Source organism: Manis pentadactyla, chromosome 2 (genome assembly GCF_030020395.1).
Source record: "Manis pentadactyla isolate mManPen7 chromosome 2, mManPen7.hap1, whole genome shotgun sequence".
NCBI lineage: Eukaryota > Metazoa > Chordata > Mammalia > Pholidota > Manidae > Manis > Manis pentadactyla.
Window position 1 is genome coordinate 222021972 of NC_080020.1, and position 5060 is coordinate 222027031.

At 40.8% G+C, this 5060-nt stretch overlaps 1 pseudogene; it reads left to right on the top strand.

Moving 5' to 3' along the window:
* The first annotated feature begins 504 nt into the window (after window positions 1-504).
* Window positions 505-1268, top strand: LOC118910627 (60S ribosomal protein L5-like; annotated as a pseudogene).
* The last annotated feature ends 3792 nt before the right edge of the window (window positions 1269-5060 follow it).

Here is a 5060-nt window from a genome sequence, read left to right on the forward strand (position 1 = left end):
TTGCCTTTATGTTTCTAAGATATTTTTAATTTTTGCAATTTTTTGCTGGTTTTGAATGGCTTTTAGTTTGTTCTCATTCTATTTTCATATTGATTATTTTTAGTGTCTAAGCACTTTATTGAATTCTTACTAATCAAGAGGTATCATTTAACTTTCTTGGGTTTCCTAGTTGTAAAATTATGTCTTATGAAAACAATGATAATCTCATTTCAAATTCTATTCCATATTTTGTAGTAGTAGCCATAAGTTCTATAACCATTAGATTAATAAGGAGCCGAGCATGTTTGGGGGTTTTGTTTCTAAATATAAAAAATAACATCAGGGTTTTCTTTATTAGGGGTAGTGATGGGTGTCAGGTTAGGAAAGCATTATTTATCATGGTTTATGTATTTATTTTGTCCAAACTTTTCTTCAACTAAAAATAAAAAGTTAATTTCATTCAAAATCATTTAGCATTTATTGAGATGATAATGTACAATTTTTCCCCCTCTTATTTTTCTTACATTAAAAAATGACAACTACACCCTCCCAGAGCGCTGCTGGGCCTGCAGGTCTGTGGTGAGCCACGGACACTGGTGTCCAATCCACAGCGTGGGATTTGTGAAAGTTGTTAAGAATAAGGCCTACTTCAAGAGATACCAAGTAAAATTTAAAAGACAGTGAGAGGGAAAAACTGATTACTATGCTCAGAAACGCTTGGTGATTCAGGATAAAAGTAAGTACAATATACCCAAATACAGGATGATAGTTCATGTAACCAACAGAGATATCATTTGTCAGATCGCTTATGCCTGCATGGAAGGGGATGTGATAGCTGTGCAGCTTATGCTCATGAACTCCCAAAGGATGGCATGAAGGCTGGCCTGACAGATTACGCTGCAGCATACTGTACTGGCCTGCTGCTGGCTCCCAGGCTTCCTAATAGGTTTGGCATGGACAAGATCTATGAAGGCCAAGTGGAGGTGATGGGAGATGAATACAATGTGGAAAGCATTGATGGTCAGCCTGGTGCCTTCACCTGCTTTTTGGATGCAGGGCTTGCCAGAACTACTACTGGAAATAAAGTTTTTGGGGCCCTCAAGGGAGCTGTGGATGGAGGATTATCTATCCCTCACGGTACCAAATGATTCCCTCATTATGATTCAGGAAGCAAGGAATTCAATGCAGCAGTACATCGGCAACACATCATGGGGCAGAACGTCGCAGATTTCATGTGCTACCTAATGGAAGAAGATGAAGATGCTTACAAGAAACAGTTCTGCCAGTAGAAAATATTTAAATTAAAAAAAATGACAACTACATGTCCTGCACAATTATCATATTCTAATTCCATTTAAAACACTTTACATTCAATTTCATGTTTCATCTTCACAAAAAGCCTATGATAGGTACTTGAATTATTATTATTATTATTATTATTTGATTCCCAGATAAGGAAGCTGAAGCATAGAGTGACTGGTTGTACGCACAGAGTCATATAACCAGTCAGTGGCAGAACGAAGGTACGCGCAGGAATTACCTAACAACTGAGGAAAACTGTCAGCAGGAAGGAGAAGCACAGAACTCACACTAGAGGGGGGAAGATAATATAAAAAAAGAGGTATACCTTGAAAAATAAACATATTTATTATGCACAGCAGAGTACATTACTATGAAATAAGAACTGTGACATAGAAAACTCAAGAATGTTACCAAAAATTTGACATTTATCCTCAGTGATATCACTTGACATTCAAAAATCCCCAAATAAAGAATAAACTGAAGAGCAAGATTAATGCCCTAGATTTAAAACCAAAGAATATACTCAGAATGCAATATTAAAGGATAAAAAGAGTTAATGAAAGACATATGTAAAGATGTGTAAGACAGAACCTAAAGTTCCAAAAACTCAGTGGAGAGTTATCTTCAAAATTCTGAGAGACAAATACAAATCCGGAAGTGTGTGTCCAGATGAACTGTCATTTAACTGGGAAGGCAAAATACAGACACTTTCACATTTCAAAGGATTAGGAAGTTTACCACCCAAGAACCATAACGAATAACCTTATAGAACAGTTACCCTTGGTTCTGGATTGGCACTGAAGAGTGGTTACCACAGAGGAGAAAGAAAACAGGAGCTTCCCAGACAAAAGCAACTTGGGTGGGGTTGTAGGTATGTTGTATCCAATTATTGTTGACAAAAGGTCATGTGGCTTTTTGGGTTTCTCCAGTAAAAGGATATTTTCCTTTACCTAATATTTTATAAGAAGAGTGTAATTATTGGTCAAGTTAATGTCAATGTTTTATATTATTATTTTTTTTCACTTTGGCTGCACTAGCCATCCATCAGGAGGACTGAATTACAGAGTTACAATGGACGTGGTCTCTGATACAGGCTGGCACGCTGGAGGAAGCACAAGTTCACGAGAGGGCGAACAGCAAATGAGACCAGAGAGTTCGGGTTGGGCTTGTAGGGCATCTCAGTGACTGGATGGTTTTCAGCAGAGGAGGATTTGAGCAGATCATTTTGATTTCTGTGTTGAGGAAAGACTAAAGCAGGACATAACAGATAAGATGCTGCGGGACAGTGAGCTAATCCCCTTGAGTTAGTAAGCTAATGGCTATGATAATGCTGTGTAATAAACAATCCTGAAATGGAATGGATTGAAACAGTAGCATTGAGTCCCGAGGATCTGTGGGTCATGTAGGGGCCAGCTGACCTAGGCTGGGCTGGGCTTGGCAGTGCTGTTCCAGCTGCCAGTGTGGCTCTGCTCGGAGCCTCCCACAGGTCTGCTCCATCCACGCTTGTCTGGACCCCAGGATGTTAGGGCACAGGTGAGCTTGGGGAAGCTCTTCTCAACATGGTGGCAAAGGCCAGAAAGAAAGCCCCATGGGATGGGCACATTTCAAGCCTGTGCCTTCACAACTGAGAAGCATACAGTGGAGCTCAAAGTCAAGGGCTAGGGAAATAAACTGCCCAGCAGGATGCTAGGGCACAGGTGCGTACACAGAAGTGATGACTTGGGGCCAATAATTTCATCTCCTTCACCAACTGAAATATAACCGTGGCTTAGGCTAAGGAAGACACAGTGAAGGACAGGGAGTGGCCCAACTGTGTGTGTGTATTTTGCAGATAAGACTGGGGGCTCTCTTGTCCCCTCCTGGTGTGAGCCGGGAGCTCTGTCCTTTATCTCTAAATAAAAGCTTATACAAAAAAAAAACAACTGATAGGATTTGTGCATGTTTCAGAAATGGGGGAAAAACAGAAAAACTGAGGATGGCTTTCCTTATCCATGTGTTCAGAAATATCCTTTTGTAGAATTCTGCTTTAGAATGATAGTAAGTGCTCCATTTCTAATGTTTTGGCACTTCTCTTCCACAGTCTCTAAAGATCATATACAGAATTGCAGACACCTCATTTTCCACATTGTCTTATTCCTAAGACATGTAACTGCTCTGATTCAGGGGAGGTGATTTCTATATGAATATATTCAGCTGCAGCAGAAGTCTCCTACTGCCTCCTCCACAATAAGGCTCAGTTTCTTGTGAACAATGTCCCAACTATCCCTTCAGTCCACCAATAATCCCTCTCAAAATAAAAAGTCGATGATGTCTAGAAACACTCTGTTTCTCCTGGTTAGTCATCAGCATTAAAACATTTGATCTAGTGTGTACCTGGTCACCCACTTTTTTTTCTCCAAACATGTCAGAGGTCAACCTATATTCTGAGCACAGTGTCTGAGACATAAGGAACGTTTAGAAGGATTTTCAACATAAATAGTTCACATTTATTAAAGCTTTGGCACTTAGAGTCACAGGCTTCAGTCATTTGGGAATATTATCAACAATAAATAGTCCATTCCCTAGTGATGGTAAATAAACAAGGCATCACTCCATTGCACTTTTGTTGGTTTATGCATCAGTACGGGGAGTGTACTCCCCATTTAACAATGCGAAGTGTGCATGCTCCGTTTGTTTTGTTGCTATGTGTAACTGTTTAGTCCCAGGATACCTGGAGCTGGAAAGAAGTCCTGCTGAGTGACAGAGTTACATAATTCTACCTTCTTGGTAAACTGTCTTGGGCCTCAGCTTCCCCAGATCAGATGTCTGTCTATCAGGAGACATGTTGGTCTTGCATTGTTCATTCTGGTTTGACCCTAAGCCAAAAACTTTTACAGAAGCCTGACTCCTGGGCCTCCTTCCTAAGTAACTACCACTGCCATAGAAGTGACCAATTCCTGCTCATTACTGCAGCTCCTGTTGACAGGAAATGGGGTGTTCACCCTTTTCAAAAGAAAGGCAATGAAAAACTGTTCCTTTGCAGGTGGAGTTTTCTGGCTCATGGAAGGGTTAGAAATGAAATTAGCCATTGGAAATTTCATTCAGATCAGTCCAAACATTCCGAAGTACAATAAATGCAGACCTTTCCACATTGGGTAATCAAGTTCAATTTCTCTCCATGTCTTTCCTCCAAAGCAGACAGCTGTGAAACTTTTATTAGCTGTTTTCCATGTGCCCAGCTGCTGCCAGAGTCTTCAGAGATAGAACATCCCAGAGTGAGCTCTGAGCCCTGACCTTGCAGGGCATGCAATCTAGTCTGGAAGATCGGAGTCACCCATGCAAACTGCTCAGTGAACTAGGCAGCCCATGATAGAGTAGCCAGCTGTGTGGGTCGGACAATAGGCAGTTCAGAGCCAACAATAACTGCTAAGTGTCTGTGGAGCCAACTTCAGGAGAAATGGGAATATGACAAAATGGTATAAATAAGATGCCTGATTTGGACATTTTAACCTCTACTGTTTCCTTTCTTCCAATTTCAATTTCCCTGTAACAGATCAAAACCACTTTGTAGCAATAATCACTTCAAAATGAATTTTAAACTAATATGCCCCCACTCTAAAACAATATTCTTATTTTGGATGGACCTACCATCCATCCATCACCCTGACCCACTCCAGCAAAATGATGCATAATCCATCACAGAGCTTTCTGCACATTGCTCCCCTGTTCCAACACACCAATGGCTCCCTATGGCCAGCATCAATCAGCCTTTGCTTAGAGACCCATGCTTCCCCAGCCGG